An 18,705-nucleotide genomic window follows, 5' to 3' on the forward strand; every position below is an offset into this window, starting at 1 on the left:
CCCTTACTTCATCGCGCATCGGGCGTGCTCCCGTCTTCACCGCTCATGTCTTACAGGGCATAAGCCATTAAGAACGCAAGACTTGGAACTCATGGATTTAGCATTTGCAGTTTTTTCTCAACGAACTCCACGACATTCTTTCGCGGCATCCTCAATAGAATCTTCCGATGCTGCAAAGTTTTCAACAATTTTTGAACTACATGTTACCCCCTCTGATGCCCCAAGTGGTACCTCCTCCTCCAGCACCAGAAAGTACGAGAGCTTCCAACCAGCAACCTTCTCAGCCGTCTATTCCGATTGGGGGAGTCTTCAGGGATATGGTGCAGCCATCTGACCTTGATCCAGTGCAACCGCCTTTGCCACCGCCATTGCCCCCACCTCCACCACCAAGCTACAATGGTTGGAGCCCATATGGATACCCTTATTATCCATACCTGGGATATACGCCTAACTAACCCAAAGATTTCATAGATGATGGCACGACAATCAAATTTTTCACTTTTTCCGGGGTGAAAGATCTCAAGAAAGCATTGAAGTTCCTACAGCAATTCGACAACATCTATGCTTTAGGGAACTATACAGAAGAATCCAAGATTTCTCAAGCAACGGGATTTCTTAAAGATAATGCTATGCAATGGTGGAGTTCAATCGCGACACAACCGCATGCTCCAAGGACCTGGCAAGCTTTCAAGACAGTTTTTGCACGTAGTTACATGACTTCTATGTTTGAAGTCCGGATTTTGGCAGAGTAGGGCAACTTGAAAATGCTTGCCACTGAAACCATGGACGAATATAACCAAAGGTTTCTCGACGTATACCTTTCGGTGTCTTCTTTAGATCTGTTCCCTTGGAGGCCCACTACCATCACCATTGCAGGAATATTGTCTATCCAAGCAAGTCTCTACCATGCAAGAACTTATGGACGATGCCGCAGTCAGCTACAAACTGATGAAGGGAAAGTTAGAGTTTACCACAGAAGAATCTCCAGCCACTAACCACAACTCTCGGCAACAACGAACAAATTCTCGAGTCTCGTGAAAATCAACCGCAAAGGCCTCGTTTGACGCCTCAACAACGAGACACCTTACTACAAGAAGGTCGATGATTTGGATGCTTTCAAACAGGGCATAATCATTCTAATTATCCCACGCACACTGGTAGACCAGAGGAGCCGATGCCCGCACCAATGGTCGACAGAACCCCAGCGCCACCTCTTGCTAAGAGAGCCAGACCCGCTATTGGACCAGTTCCTGATATTTATGGCATACGTCTTGAGAGTACAAATGAATTGTGTCGAGCATATGGCAAAGTCAATGGCTTCAAAGCCCTTATTTTCTTTGACCCCGGAGCTACAGAGAACTTCATCCATCCAGAATTCTTAAAGCAGATGCACTTTGATTATGATGCAGAGGGTGGAGAAATTGAAGCTGAGCTAGCCACAGGGCAAACTCAGAAAGTAGTAACGCTCATTGGTGCTCTTCCAGTGACTATTCAAGATTATCATGGAAAAGCTGATTTCCACATCATGAAGTTTAGCAACTGTGACATTCTATTAGGCATGCCTTGGCATGACAAGAATGATGCGACTCTCTAGGTCCAGAACCGAACCATCACCGTGATGCAAAAGGGCAAGCTAGTCGTCCTCAAAGTTCAATTGTCCGAACCAAACACTGAATGAACTCACTAGTTGTTTTATAGTTAGATACTTTTGAACTTTGTTTGAGAAAGTATTGTTTGAAATTTGTAATATCTGTTTTGAACCTGTCTTGGTGCCGATTTGAAATATTTGACTCTGGTTTTAAAACTGGTTTCAATGATTGGTGATTTTACTCCCGGGTGGAGTAGTAAGAAATGATGTTTGAAAATGCTTGTTCATACTCATGGCCCGAACCCTTGTGGTTATTTGCGGGGGAAGTATTGAATGATTGAATAGTGCTGGTTTTTACTCATGGCCCGAACCCTTGTGGTTATTTTACGGGGGGAGTATTGTTGTTGTGACTCCCGGCCCGGACGTGGATGGTTATGCGGGAGGAGTATTAAGAAGTCTGAGCAGTGATTACTCTTAGCACCTCCAAACGACGCAGGCTGCAACCAGGGGGACATTTGGTTGTAAAAGGCCTCTATATCTCCTAGCCCGAGCCTTTTTAGGTTATGCGGGAGGAGTGATGAGGGAGTCGTTGAAAATCTCCCGGCCCGGACCTTGTTAGGTTATGCGGGAGGAGTGTTCATCGACGGCTTCATGTTTCTATGTCTTGTAACATGCATATGTGAGCATTTGTGTTGCATTGTGATGTGCCAACCACTGAATATTCCTAATTGGATGAGATTGCTTGGGTATGTAATTTTAGTGCATCAAGACACCCGTGGAAGATTAGTACGGTCTGGGTGTGATGGCTACTTTTACTACGTCGGAATATCAAGAGTTCTGATCGGGACGAAAGGAGAAGCTAACTCCTTGATAAAAAGAGCACATTGATTATCCCTCGGAATGTCCCTCGGAAATTTTTTAGCTAGCTTAAGTTGTTTTGCAGATATGATGTAATCGCGGACGATTACTCTCTTTCAAGAAGGGGAGATGTCACAAACTGCTGACGTGTCAAAACCCTAAAGAATGGAGCCAACTTGCAGATGCTGCCCGAGGGGCCTAAACCCTACGAGAACAAGTAACAGAAAAAGAAGTCCTACCAACTTATGGGAACCCCGTCCGATAGGGCCCTAGTGACATAAAGGAAGTAAAATAAAGCCGGACCCATATACACGCAAAACTGATGACGTGGGAGTTGTACGACAGATTTTTGAAAATTGTGCTGACATGATGACGTGGCAGGCTGTACGGATTTTCTCGTTTTACACTGGCTAATGACATGGCAGGTTGTACGGATTTCCATGATTTACGCTGGCAGCTTTGTGGCTTTGCTTTTGGACTAGATGCTTTTGAGTTTGAAGGCTTTTCACTGTAATTGCTTTTTAGGCCAAGAGCCTTTAAATATGAGGTTAGGGCTCATTCTTTGGCATGATTCCTGGAGAAGGTGCAGAGTCTGGAGTTCCGGCTTGTACTGTGTTGATGCAATATAAAGAAATACCGAAAGGGGTGCCAAGGTTTGGGGCCAATACTCTCTGGGGTGGAATTCCGCCACTCCGTGTCGCGTGTCGTCTCTCTCTCTTAGTTCAGTTGTTATTGAAGTGCTAAAAGTCTGTTCAGTCTGTTCTTTTCTGTTGGCACATGGTGCCCGTCTTGTGACAACTACTCATCAAAGAGCAGATCATTTGTCAAGGATTGTTTCAGGGGAATCACCTAAAGGGGTAAATGATGATCTACCAAATGCCTATTTGTTCTCCGTGGAAATGATACCTCGATGGTTGGAAAATATGGTGTCATTGCTGACCGTGGATTCACAAATACCACTTCCTATTACAGTCGGATTAATCAAGCAATCGGCTATGTATCAATTACTAGTTGGTAGGCTATACAAAAGAAACCGAAATGGAATATTGCTCTTATGCATTAATCTTGAAGAGAAAAACCAATACCTAAGTCAAGCACATATTACCATAGTGGAACTTTACTTTGCGGAAGACCAAACTATGCAAAGGATCTTGAGACTTGGAGTATTTTGGCCAACTATGCGGACTGATGTTCGCTCTTTCGTAAAGGACTGTCCTCAATGTAAAAAACAAACACCCATACCTCATGTAACATTATTTCAAATGTCGCCTGTTCCTAAGTGGAGTAACTATCTAGTCACTTACTTATCGCGCTGAACATTTCCTGAGGATATGAGTAAACGCAGTCAAAGAGCAATTAAAACCGAAGCAAGAGACTATGCTCTTATTGGAAATCAATTGTATCGGAGAGGTAAGGAGCAACATCTGCGTCTTTGTGCAAATGAAGACGAATATATTCCGATTATAGAACAAGCACATGCTGGACTAGCTGGAGGTCACTTTTCTAGTGAGACCACCGCAAGAGCAATCTTAATGCAGACATATGGTGGCCAACACTTTTTGCACAAGCCAAGGAATATGTTCGGAGATGTGATGCTTGTCAACGAGCAAAAATGCCAACACGTGTAGATAGGATACTCTTAAGACCAATGATGGGGGCTAGAGCTTTCGCAAAATGGGATATAGACTTTGTTGGGCCAATAGAGCCACCTGCTTATAGAACCCAAGCTCAATATATCATTGTAGCTACGGACTATTTGACCAAGTGGACCGAGGCTAAAGCAACTCAAAAGAATGATGCCAAAACCACTACCTCATTCTTATATGAGTATGTGTTCACAAGATATGGACTGCCTATAGAAATTGTCAGTGATAGGGGAACTCATTTCCTCAATGAGGTAATCGAGTATTTGCTTAATGAATTTATGGTCATCCATAACAAATCAGCTCCCTATAATCCACAAGCAAAAGGACAAGCTGAGCATACGAATAAATTCTCAGCTCTATATTGACTAAAGTGGTTAGTTCAGGAAGAACAGACTGGAAAATGAATCTCCATGCAACTCTATGGGCTTATCGAGTTTCACTCAAAACTGCTTTAAATGCTACACCCTTTAACCTTGTTTATGGCCTTGACGCCATACTACCAATTGAATTTCTATTACCGACATTAAGGGTAGCAAAAGATCTTGAGTGGACTGGACATGAATTGTCAGATAGACTTGAAGATTTAGAGAAGCAAGATGAGCAAAGGCTAACAACTATAGCTCACATCCACGCACAAAAGCGGAAACAAAAATAGTTTTTTGCTTCCCATCTAATTACAAAAATCTTCAAAAAAGGGGACTTAGTTCTAGTCTATTCCCTTAAGCAACACATTCCCAAGTTTAAGAAAAAGGAAAATGAACTGTTTATCATTGAAGATGTATCTCCAAGTGGAGCAGTTAAGCTATCCACCCTAGATGGTGAACCAATGGCTAATTGAATTAGCGGATGTCGTTTAAAGAAGGACAATTTGCCGCTAACCAATGAATTGCTAGAACGAATGCATACATCTAAGCAAAGGAAGATAAAAAGACAGTAGGTTAATGATGAAGCCCAAGAGGAAGCTCGGCTTCGGATACTCAAAAGAAGCTGCTCTCAAGAATCATCAACCTATTCCCATCAACACCCTGGAAATAGCTGACCGACAATGGGAATTGCCAAAAGATGCAGTGTCAACAGACGAGGAATGGTTAGATGGAATGGACCTTCGCATCAAAGTACAACTCAACAATCATAGCACGAATGCATTGGTCGATACTGGAGCTCGGATAAATGCAGTCAGTTATTCCACGTACAAGAAAGCAATAAGTCAGTCTTTGACAGCAGGAATAGCGACAATAAAAAGATGCAACAAGAATCCAACACCAACATTGAGAGTAGTCAACTTAAACGTGATAGTACATCGATGTTCATGCCCTCATCAGTTTGTATGCTTACCAGATGAATACATGAATGAGACGATCATTCTTGGAATTTTATGGATACGGACATACAAGGCAGTACCAGATTGGGATATGAATCAGCTCAAGCTATCACCTAAAGGCGGACAACTCATTGTTCCAATTGCACCAAGCAAGAAGGAATGGAAAGGAAGCAATCAGCAGAGCAAACTACGAGGTAATCAATCTTCTCCATCCTATCGGCGAGCAAATGCTACAAGTAGCATGCAAGGAGTCAGGAAAATTTGGGTACCGAAAGGACAGCTTAAGAACAAACCAATTCAAATCTGGGAACCCAAAACATCATCGACAATATCAAAGACGGTTCCAAAGGTCAAAACACAGACGAGCATCTCCGAGCAGGGAACCTAACACAAAATGGATTTAGAAGAAAAAGGAGCACTTACCCTCTCCGCAAACTGCAAAACCAATCAAGCAATGAGTTAAGTCTCAGGAACCTCAACCACACCATTCTAACCAAGACAAACCAAGGTATCAATGGCGAGTAAAAGCTCGACAACAGTCATTACTGGTACCAAAAGCTCAAGAAAACAGCGTGCTGAAGCATCATGATGGTACAATCAAGCAAAGAGCACACGAGCTACAAGATTTGCTCTTTGGAAGACAGCAACAGCAAGCCTCGACATCAGAAACCCTTGAGTAAATCACTCAAGACCCACCTCTTGCATAGCATAATGGTTTGAACTGCAGTGATCTTCAAAGCATGGTAGAGCCAACCACGGCTATGCATAGACACGATTGTTCAGCCCATGCACACAGTCGTCCCGGAGTACGCCATCTAGGAGGGGTGGAAGAGTACTAAATGATTAAGGACAATGTTTGACATGCTTGACTCGCTGGCCTGCTGCTGTTGCTACACGCACTCTCCCCCTCGCCATCGCTACTCCCTGTCCCTCCTTCCCTCCTCGCCATCGCTGCCCACCCCCTCCCCCCTTCCCAGCCCTCGCGTTGGTCGTCCCCGCTGCCCTTCCCCGCTGGCTGCCCAACGCCCTACCCGCTCAGCCAACCCCACCGCCCACTCAGCCTGCCCGCCCAACCAACCCTGCCGCTGCCCTGTCCCTCCGCCATCCTTTTGCCCGCCCTCCTCCTTGCCCGCAGCCTTTTTGCCCTTTCCCCGCCCGCCTGTATTTTCAGTTTTTAGTCTACCCTGCTTGTCGAGCCTCGCCAATCACCTTGGCGTGTTTGGTCCAACGGGAGCCTCCCCCCTTGTCTTCTTTTTTTTTCGCTTCTTCTTCATAGCAGCCGACACAGATGGAGGCTCAAGCTCCCACCGCAGAGGGACTCCAATGAAGCCCCCTCACCCGACCCCACTGAGCCCACCATTCAACTTTCTCTTTTACCGACAGAGCAATCGAGCCTAGCCGCAGAGGTAGAGCGCCTGCAGGCGACTTCTATCATCTGCAAGATTCTCGCATGGCAAGAGGCACAGCTAGCCGCGCACCTAGAGGAAGCTGACAAACTCACGCCCCTTTCCTTCAATTGGACTGATTTCCAAGACAAGCTCAAGGCGCGGTTTATGCCACCTCAGTACCTTGCAGGATTGAAGGACGATTGGCGCTCTCTCAAGCAAAATGGTATGCCGGTTATGTCTTTTTATAATCGTGTTTTGCAGCTAGGTACTCAATTACGAAAATCGGATGATGAGCGCAAAGAGGCTTTTCTCTTTGGATTGGACGAGTATATCAAGTACGATGTCGAGGTACTATATCCAATCGATCTCAACAAGGCGGTAGCGATTGCTCTCGCACAAGAGATGAAGCACAACAAGGAAAAGCCTAAGGAGAACAAGACTTCCACAAGTACCTCGCAGACTTCTCAGAACCCTCAGAACGGTAAGAACGGTAAGAATGGTAAGAATGGTAACTCTTCTAATCAATCTTCCAACAATCTCTCAGAAAAGAATTCTTCCAATGAATCTAAGGGTAAGGCTAACACAATTGCTAAACCTAAGCTTACTCCAGATAAAAAGGTACCACAAGGAATTGTAGGAGGATACATCACGTCGGAAGAGCAGAGCACTTATTCTAAGGAAAGTAGTTGTTTTCATTGTCACATTAAGGGTCACATAAAAAGAACATGTTCTAAGCTTGAATCGAATGAATCTAAAGAATCCACAGAACCCACTTCCTTTGTCAATGCAATGAATGATAACACGAGTGTGCCCCACGTTTCTCCTGACCCTCCCATTGATGATTCTCTCATTAAATGTTATGGTCGTATGTCGGGGCAGCGTTTTGTCATTTTGTTTGACCCAGGTAGTATGCATGATGTAATCAGTTCCTCTCTTGTTGAGAGAGCCCGCCTCGAAGTTAGTCCGAGATCTCCTATCGAGGTCTTTGGCTTTCGTCCCGGTATAGACGCTCTCATCACGGAGGAGCGCCTTGATGTGTTATTTGCAATTCAACAGACTGCCTTCACTAGAAGATTTGTTGTTTCTCCTCTCTCAGAATGTGATATGATTTTGGGCATTAAATGGTTTCGTGATACTAAGGCTCTCATTGATTTTGAGGCTAACACTTTAACTCTCAATGCCAAAAGTGATTCTCCTATTGTCATTCATGGAGAGGACATTGCTCAAGAATAGGTTAGGGCTGAAATTTAGCCCTAAAGTTGTCGTCGTCATTACCGTCGTCATCATCGGCATAGTCCCAGATTACATCAGTCCATTGCATCGTCATTATACCACTTTGTGCAATCATAAGTAGACCACTCTCTCCGACGAGAGTGGGGCCTTCGGAGGAGGGTATACAACAGTCTCTAGTGTCGTATCTCTCTTCTCTCTCTATCTCTCAGTCTCATACACTCGCACGCACAGTGTCCATTCACTTCGTTTGTGATCATAGATCTTGAGCAAAGCGCAAACAATCATTCCGCTGCACCTAACAAAAGTTGGGTTTTTGAAGTATTTCAAGTTTAAAGTGCATGTGCATTTCTATCACTAATACATGTTTTTTCTATGTGCAAATGGAAGATGTACTATCAAAATGCACATCAAGATCCCTATCCCAACCATAAACTAGTGAAGTAAATTTACAAAGAAGAGGGGATTCAGGTTGCAAGAGGCAATTTGAGAGCTTTGACAAGGTCCTAAGAGGATTGTGAGCTACCTCCTAAACGAGGCAATGATGACCATACAATTGAACTTCTTCCAGGAAGTTCACCGCCTAACAAACCTCCTTATAGAGTTTCTCAAGCTGAACAAGAGGAGATTATGCGGCAAGTGCATGAGTTAGTTGAGAAGGGCATGGTTAGGCCTAGCTCATCTCCATTTTGTTCTCCTGTGCTACTAGTGCAAAAGAGAGACGGCACATATCGTATGTGTGTCGACTATAGAGCACTAAATAGGATCACTATCAAGAATAGGTTTCCCGTTCCACCGGTAGAAGACCTATTTCATAAGCTACAAGGGTCCACCTACTTCAGTAGGATTGACCTAAAAAGTGGCTATCATCAAATAAGGATAGTTGATCAAGACATTGTAAAGACCGCATTTCCCACTACGTTGGTCTTTACGAATACATTGTCATGCCTTTTGGCTTGAGCAATGCACCAGCCACATTCAAACGCTTGATGGAGAAGCTATTAAGGCCTCACCGGAGTGTTCTTAGATGATATCATCATCTACTCTAATTCATTAGACGAACACAAGTAACACGTCCGGGTAATATTTCAAGTTCTAAGAGAGAATAAACTTCATGTTAATCAAAAGAAAAGTGAATTTTTCTTACAAGAGATTCAGTATTTAGGTCACATTATCTCTCAAGATGGCATCCAAATGGATCCATCAAAGTTTGAGGTAATAAAAGGATGGCCTAAACAAAGGAATCTTCACGAGTTAAGAAGCTTTATAGATATGTGTGCATACTATAGACGCTTCATAGAAAAGTTCTCACTAATAGCAGGACCATTACATGACCTAACAAAGAAAAACGTTAGGTGCATATGGTCTGCCAAGGAAAACAATCCTTTCGAAAAGCTTAAAGAAAAGCTTATCTCTCAACCTGTGTTTACACTACCGGATCTCTCAAAGCCATTTGAGGTCCAATGTGATGCTTGTGGCGATTGCCTTGGAGTTGTTTTGCTCAAAGAAGGGCACGCCATAGGCTATTGAAAGTCGAAGGCTCGACCCTGTTGAGCAAGCTCTAGGCATATATGAAAAGGAACTCCTCGCAGTTCTACATGCTTTAGACTCATGGAAGCACTATTTATTGGGGACTCCTTTCATTCTGCGAACGGATCCCCAAAGTCTTAAGTACTTCATGACGCAGACCAAGCTCTCCGACAAACAAATGAGGTGGGCAAACTTTCTTTTATTATTTCATTTTCATATTGCTCACATTGCTGACAAACATAATCAAGTAGCCGATGCACTCTCAAGACGGCCGAGAGTGAATGCAGTTTCCATAGCAACTCACAATGATCTATCATCTATGATAGATGAGTATGCTATTGATCCCGATTTTAGAGATGTGATTTCAGCCCTTGCACTAGGGAAGAAAGAGGAACCATTTACTTTACAAGATGGTTATTTTCTCTATGGCAATAGACTATGCGTTACTAGCTCACTACGTGAGAAAGTAATGTATGAATCTCATGCTTCTCCTTATGCAGGGCATAGAGGGATTCAGTCTACCCTAAAGGGGATTAAACATATTTCTATTGGCCTACCATGAAAACAAACATACAAGAGTATATTTCTATTGGCCTACCATGAAAACAAACATACAAGAGTATGTTTCTAAATGTACGGTATGCCAAAAGACGAAGTTTGATAGAGGGAAGCAACCTAGATTGCTTCAACCTTTGCCAATCCCTAATTCACCATGGGAGAGCACATCCATGGATTTTATCTTTGGATTGCCTAAGTCTATCCATGGGAATACGGGAATATGGACAATAGTAGACAGGTTCAGTAAACAAGCTCATTTTATACCTGTCAAAAAGACTATCAAAGCCTATCAAATGGCAACCCTCTTCATTTCACAAATCTTCAAGTACCATGGCTTGCCAATGTCCATAGTGTCGGATAGAGATCCTAGAATGACCAGTAATTTTTAGAAGGGTCTCTTTGAGAATTTAGGAACAAGACTAAATTTCTCTTCGGCCTATCACCCGCAAACGGATGGCCAAAGTGAAATAGCTAACCTAACAATTCTCAATCTACTAAAAGCCTATGTAACGGAAGTAGATCAAAGATCCCAATGGGAGAAGTACTTACCTTAGTGGAGTATGCCTACAATAACACTGTACATACTTCCACGGGAAAAGCACCTTTTGAGGTAATAGAGGGAAGATCAAAAAGTCCCTTGCTACTTAAGGTACACGGGAAGATCTTCGTTGCAGATGAGTATAGTAGAGACCTACAAGAATCATTCCAAAAGATTAAGGATGCTATCTCTATCTCACAGCAAAGGCAAAAGGCTGCTGCTGACAAGCACAGAAGAGCCCAAGCCTTTAAAGAAAATGATAGGGTCTTACTCAAATTTCTCAAGGCTCGATTAAGGCACACAACGGGCAAGAATCCTACGGGACACCAAAAGTACTATGCTAAGTTAGCAAAAAGGTACTATGGTCCCTTCCAGATTCTTAGGCCAATCAATGAGATGGTCCCTTCTAGATTCTTAGGCCAATCAATGAGATGGCCTATCAACTCAAGTTGCCTAACCATTGGCTCATACACAATGCTTTCCATGTGAGCCTATTAAAACCTTACAAAGGAGAGCCACCTCAAGAATCGACTATTGAAGACCCACCAGAGATCAAGGACCAAGAAGAGGTGTTGCAGCCCCAGTCCACTCTCCGACATGAAGACAAGGTACTAAGACGCGGTGAGACTATCCGACGATAGCTTATTAAATTTAAGAATTATCCTTTTGAGGATGCTAGATGGATGCAAGGCATACAATTAAAGGATAACCTAAACCTTGTCAATGCTTACAATGCTTCCCTAGAGTAAGCAAATGTACAAATGTTAAAAATGAACAAAGTTTTTGTCTTATAAGACTCTCTTTTTCTTTATTCTGCACAAAAACGAAGTAGTATGCATGCTTAGATCAAGTTTGCGGAGATGACGTCTCCCAAACACCAACTAGAGCTTGTCACTCTCCTGTGGAAGATTGATAGGACTAATGTCTTAGGCTCTCAAGCGCCAAATGGACTAGTCATCCATTCTGGAACGATGTCGTAGGGTAAAACAGGGATCCTCTACCCGCTAGGAAAAAGGACTAATGAATATGCTTTATCTTCTCTAACCCATAGTCGAGGACGACTATGATTTCAAGAGAGAGGTAATGTCATAATAATCAATATCTAATTCTCCTAAATGATTTTCTCATGTTAAATTGATCATTTAATATGGGGACGTGCCAAGGGAGAAAAAGCTAGAATATTGGTTAAGTTAGCAGACCGGCCACAGTAGGTATCCATAGGAGGTAAAATAGGGATCCAAAGGGGGGTCCATATTCAAGAGAGCTATGTGCAACAATGGGCTCCAAAGACCTTAGGGTTCAGCCTATTAAGACTTCCAAAATCCTAAGGTTCCAAAATTCAAAGGTTGTGTCCTAAGGTCAAAAGCCTAGGGAAATTGGATGCTTGGTGTGTGTCCCAAAAGTCTTCAACCATCCCTACATAGGAGGGGGCGAGCCCTAGAAGTAGGAGATGAGAGAGAAACTCACACACACACACAAGCTCCCTCCCTTTACACAAAGGGAATGAGGGACACAGGTCAGGTCCCTAGCCTAGATGCCCACAAGGTGTACTCAATTCCTATTGGATGGCCTTGGAGGTGGACCACTGAGAATTAGGCTAGAGTAAGTCTAGTTTAATTAATTTAAAAACACTTAATAAAAGAATCAATAAGAATTAAGCTCTCTAGAAGACTATTGGACAGTCTCCCAAGAGGTCCAATGAGCATTCAGCAGCCCAATGGCTTGCCTGATTCCTATTGGCCAGGAGCAAGGGGCCCAATGAGAGTTTAGTTGAATTAAGAAATTACATAAAGCTCTCACAAAAGGGGAAAGGGGGACACATGTCAGAAGGCTATCACTTATGCTGCTTAATTTCCATTGGCTAGGCCTGGGGAGGTCCAATAGGGCAGTAGCATGAGCAATTAGCAAGGGGGGTCGACCAAGAGAGAGAGGGGGCTGATTTTTGAAAGGCATTATTGACTTACACACACACACAATCAATGTGTGAAGCAAGAAGACTCTCTCTCTCCTTCTCAAGCTTTAATGGAAAGCTTACAACCTACTGCAAGCTTGTGAGAAGGGAGGCATACACCAACAACTCTTGGCTTTGTGATGCATATCCAACCAAGAGCCAAGCTTCAATGCATGCTCATCTCCTCTACCATACTAATTACTAAGCTAAGCTATGCTAATATGAGTGATTATGTGAGGAGATGTATATCTTTCTCGTAAGAATACTCCTTCCTCTCAATCTACTCTCATACCCCGCTAGCTCTCACCATCTTCGAAGGTGTGTGAGGTCTTGGTTCTGAGACCGTGAGGGAATTGATGTTGTGTTTAATAAGTGTGTGCTTAGTGCTTGAAGTTTCCACCTTCATAGCACTAGCTAGTATTGAAGGAACACAAAGAATTGTATTGTAAAATGTCTCTCTTAATGGGAGAAACCATAATACAAAGCCTTTTGGAGGGGGGGCCGGCTCCATGCAAATCCGGTCCTCAACTATTGTCAATTGCTTATTTTCTCTCTCTTTTGAAGTATTGTTCATGCTATCTAACTAGGTGTTAATACTTTTTGTTGCTCTCTCCACCCAAGCACTCTTGTTATTCTCATTAGGAAGCTATTCTAATGAAATGATCACTATGTTCATGCTATTTTCCGCTACTGACAAGTTACTAGACCATACCAGAGATGTGCTTGCAGAGCCTCTTGCTATGATGTTTAATAGAGCCATGTATGAGGGTTTCCCTGAGACTTGGAGTATGGCCACTATTGTGCCTATCTTCAAGTCGGGAGATCTTATGCTTCTCGGGAATTACCGAACCATCATGGTTGGTCACACTCTGGCTAGGCAATATGCATAAATTCTTAAGCATGAGTTAAGTGGATGGGCAGAGAGAGAGGGCATACGGGCAGCAGGACAGGCAGGGTTCAAGAGAGGTTTCTCCACTTTTGACCAGATTTTGACACTTAGAGCCATTATTGAGGAGGGTAGACACCATGGCAGGAGGATATATTGTAGCTTTGTGGATTTCCGCAAAGCCTTTGATACAGTGCCACGAGCCAAACTCATACGCAGATTGCAAGACATGGGGGTGCCCACAGAGCTGATCTGGGGGATCTTAGCTTTATACAAGACAATGGTAGGACAGGTATGCACTATTCAGGGCATGTCCGACATGATTCACTCCACCGTTGGGTGAAGCAAGGTTGTCCTCTATCTCCGACTCTCTTTGGGATATATGTAGATGAGTTCTCAGATTATGTACATACACATGGTGTTAGAGGTGCTCAGCTTGCAGGGACATGGATTCCATTGCTATTATATGTTGATGATATTGTGTTGATCTCCGATTCTCCAGAAGGGATGCAGCGTCATTTGGATGCACTGTATGTATTTGCACGGGACAGTGGATTGTCTGTGAACCTTGGTAAGACCAAGATAATGGTGTTTAACACCATGGCGCAGTGGGTAAGGAGGTCCGCCCCCACTTTTACATATGGTCGAGAAACTGTGGAGTATGTAGATACATACACTTATCATGGGGCGGTTTTCAATGGTCCAGTATTTTCCCTGAGGCGTGCAGCAGATACGCGATTGACCAGAGCCTATGCAGCATTGGGGAGACTTGAGAGGATATGTTCACAGGTTCAGTTCCAAGAACCTCGGACAAATCTTTGGCTCTTTGACACTTTGGTCACTTCGGCCATGCTGTACGGAGTGGAGATATTGGGCCCCTCAATTGATCATAATAGCAGAGCTGGCAGTACTGATGGATGGAGATGTATGGAGAAGCCCTTGGTGTCTATGATTTCTCGGATGATAAGGGCCAAGGCCTCAGTACCACATGACATTGTTAGGGCGGAGCTCGCTGCTCCTCCATTGGTAGTGGAGGCACTTACTCGATCAGTTTCATTTATGCACAGCACTTGGGCTCTCCTTAGAGATAGATATGCTCGATTAGCACTAGAGTCTTCGCCACAGCTGGCATTCCAGGGAGATAGATCATGTTGGTATGCAGAGATGACATCTTGGTTTCAGTTACATGGCTTTAGTACGGACCCGCTACCCCCATTTTAGTACTCTCTGGATGCACCCTCCATCCCCCTCACTAGGGTAGAGATTACCAGGCTCATCAGATAGGACTTGATTCAGTTCGATATGAAGAGGACATGGATACAACCTACACATGAGCTAGGTACAAAGATGAATTTCTATAGAGAGCATCCTCTCCAACTCATGGAGGATGGTTTTGTGATCAGACCAGGATACATGGATACTCATCTATCCCACGGGATACGATGTGCAATTGTTCATATACATACATCCTCACATCAACTAGAGATCGAGACAGGCAGGAGTACCCGCTGAGTCCAGGATTTGTCAGGTGTGCCAAATAGAGCCAGAGACAGAGTTACATTACATATGTCACTGCCCAATATACTATGAGATACGAGGCCACTTTCACTGTCTATTCAGAGAGGGTTTTGGGCCACTTTCTAGAGTCATGAGATACCAAGATCAGAGATGCCTCGGATTATACTTACTGGAGATTTGCAAACACAGAGAGGACCTCTTGAAGAGGGGCATTGTCGCCCACTTTACCTGTACTTTCAAGACACAACAAAGGGGAAAGGGATACAAGCTGCTAGATTACACCTGTATGAGAAGACCGACACCAGATTGGCCCCTAACTTAGGCGCCCCTTTCGGTATTTCTTTATTGTTTAAAAGAGGGAATAAACGTTGTGGTTCCCTACAAGCTGCCCCGCACAAGCTTGGCTGAATTTCAACTGTTCCGGCTCGATTCCGGCAGCATAACTGTACTAGGATCCTTCACAGTCAGTATTCCCACGCATTGAATGACTTTCCTGACGCATACGGGCACTTTGCAAAACCTGGCGAGAATCTGCAGCGTGGGTTCCCTATAAGCTGCCCCGCACAAGCTTGGCTGAATTTCAGCTGTTCCGGCTCGATTCCGGCAACATAACTGTACTAGGACCCTTCACAGTCAGTATTCCCACGCATTGAATGACTTTCCCGACGCATACGGGCACTTTGCAAAACCTGGCGAGAATCTGCAGCACGCTGAATTCTCTGTTTTCAGCCCCGAAAATGCGCCAAATCACCTGTACAGCGGTCCCCTCGCGTCCCCGAACCTCCTGGGGGTATTAGGGTCCGTTTAGGGCCAAAACCCTAAACCTGCAAAAATACAGAGCAGGCTGTAATTTACTGTTTCGGGCTCCGTTTCGCGTGCTGGTCGCATCCGTAGCAAGTCCTCGAGCTCCCGCACCTATAGGGCTACTTGCCCTTTGAATCGGACGAGATTTCTGGAGTGAAACCTCTCCGAATTCACCTGTACCTGCGGGGGATTAGCCGCTAGCTAATCCAGTACCTGTGCAAGAGGCTCTTGCCTCGGCAATCGAGCATGAACCCACACAACTGTACATTGGTCAATTGAAAAGCCCACTAGAGGGGCATAACATATTGCCATAGGGGAGAGAGAGGGCAGTGCGTAGCATGCAGGGCATCACTCCTGGCACCGCACTGTACATAGGAGGGAAAGCAAGCACTCCTTAGCTCTTAACCTGTGACAAAATCTGCAAATGAGCCTCTTTCCCCTTCAAATTCAGCGCCACCTTCTCTTGCATGAGGAAAGTGCACCAGAATGTGCCACTTGGCGCATTTACAAGCATTTTCCCGTTTCGGGGTTGCCGCCTAAAAATCTCCCAACTGGTTGCCCAGTTGACTTCACGGCAGAATAAGAAAATGTTCCCCTTGTCATTCCGGAGGTAATGACGCAAACACATTTTCACGTCCCAAAATAGCAGTTCCCTAAATTTTAGGAGATACTGCCATTGTATCTTTCTAGGTCATCTGACCCCCTTTGTACACTGCAGCCACACCCATAATTGAAATGTAGCCTCTGTAGCAAAGGATTCCACTTTGGCTAGTCAATGACCCCACTTTGGCTAACCATAGTCCTTGTCCAACCTTAGTGCTCTCTTGCCCTCAGGCCTAGACTCCCTTTGGACAATTCCACACTAGCTATGCAATGCAGGGCACTTAGATTTCCCGAGGGGTGTTTCCAAAAAGTGAAAGTAAATAAATAATAAGAAAGAAATCAACAAAAAGGATAGATAGTAGTCACACGCTGGTGACAGGCACAATGAGAGAGATCCAGCAACAGCGGAAGATTACAGATTTCTTTCAGTCATAGACAGAGGAGTTCGAGCAGCCCCAACAGCATAACAACACCAGAGGCACTAGAGGTATACTGCTTGATTGGGCGATAGAGTTGGGGCGGTCCTGTCGCCCACGGATGAGAGGGCCCTCTCAATATCGACGCAGATTGCGACAGAGGATCCATACCATACTACCGCGACATAGGAGCCGTCCCAGATACTGATGTATATGTATATGATGCCTCGATTGTCAGAGAGCTCCATTGTATTAGCTCACCCTTTGTATTCCCTTTGTATCAGCTTTCACCCCACCCCTACCCACTATTTTCTTTTCAGTTCTTTGTACTTTTTGTACCCACACCTGGTATTAGATTCACCACATGTAACCTTTTGGTCTCACAGGTCATTTTGGCCTTTTGAAGACGTTAATATTACATTTCATTTCTCTCTCAGAAAGAGGAAGGTTGATTTCTTTCACTAGAAAAGTCAGCCAAAATGGTGCCAATTCTGAGAACAAGTACATCACTGGTTACAAAGTAGGCCTGAAGCCAACAACTGGAAACTATAAAAACCTAGATACATCTTGCCACATGGGCACATTGTAGAAACTGAAAGCCTGGGGGAAAATCTCTCCTACGGAGAGTAAAAAGTGCCCTCGCAAGCGAAGTGGGGAGAAGATGACAACTGCCTTTGAAAGATAGGCACTTCAACCAAAAGCACACTCTGCAACAATATATCAAAAACCTAACCACCAAAGGCCACCAATGGTGAAAAGGACAATGAACATCTGCAAGAGTTCAGCGTCGCCCGCCAACTCGTATGATCTAATAGCTAAAGGCAATGGATAAACAGAAGGAAGAGAGTTATCGATGACGAAAGATAGGGAAAAGAGGCAACTGAAATCACCAAGAGACTACAGGATGATGCCAAAAGATGAGCAACAAACGATGCCAAAAGATCAGTCTAATCCCTGCCTAAGCTCTATCTATCTGAGGCTATTGATATGTTGTGCGGTCCCGTTTGTGACAATGGTATCAGAGCAAGGTCCACCCTTTCTCGCAGCAGCAGCGGAAGTTCGAGGGAACAAAGATCAAGAGAAGGGCAAGAGATAACTTCTCAAGGGATGGGGAAGCATGAGCAATCATAGTCCTCTACCACTCCAGATCCACGAACAGCTTTATCTCTCTTGATATGGCAGGCATTTGTCCCTCACACCAAACAAGTCGGTACTCCTATTACTTCCAAGTTCTGCATTTGAGAGTTGACTACTAACATAGCTAGGTCAACTCAAACTTCAGATTGGAGAATACAAAAATCAAGCATCATTCTTGATGGCACCTATAGAGGGATGTGGCATTATATAGGGTATGTCATGGCACTACAGAATTCCTGAGCTTGTCAAAGGATGCTTACTTTGATATTGAGAGAAAGCAGATAAAGGTTTATGATGATGTCAAATGGAATTTCCCTATTGTAAGCCAGATTTCTATTAAGAAAGAAATAAAAAAGTGTGTTTCTACTGGATTTTTGCACGAGATGCGTCTAAAGAGAATTCGCTCTCGAATCTTGATTAGAGTCTTTTTCTCGTTTTTAGTTTGTTCAGAAGCATAAAGATTGTTTTATCAAGTCACTTCTAGATAAGCTACCACTTGAAAGCCTGGATGATCATAGGATTGATCTGGTACTAGGCCAGTCTCCTCCAAACCAACTCCCATACTGGGTAAGCTGAGGAGATTCTCAAGCAAGTAGTTAAGGTTTTAGAGAAGGGTCTAATTCAACCGAGCACTTCTCCTTGCTGCTCTCCAATAGAAGGGCAACACATTTTGTATATGCATAGAGTACAGACCTTTGAAAAGATCACATACGCAGGCTACCAGCCTTGGCAC

The 18,705-nt window shown here is 44.1% G+C and overlaps 1 protein-coding gene across 7 annotated transcripts in view; it reads right to left on the minus strand.

The window, feature by feature from the left end:
- LOC147432993 (jmjC domain-containing histone demethylation protein 1-like) overlaps positions 1-18,705 on the minus strand; it is an 87,736-nt gene that overhangs the window by 2,935 nt on the left and 66,096 nt on the right. The window lies entirely within an intron of this gene.

Source organism: Adiantum capillus-veneris, chromosome 20 (assembly GCF_014529385.1).
Source record: "Adiantum capillus-veneris isolate H3 chromosome 20, ASM1452938v2, whole genome shotgun sequence".
Taxonomy (NCBI): Eukaryota; Viridiplantae; Streptophyta; class Polypodiopsida; order Polypodiales; family Pteridaceae; genus Adiantum; species Adiantum capillus-veneris.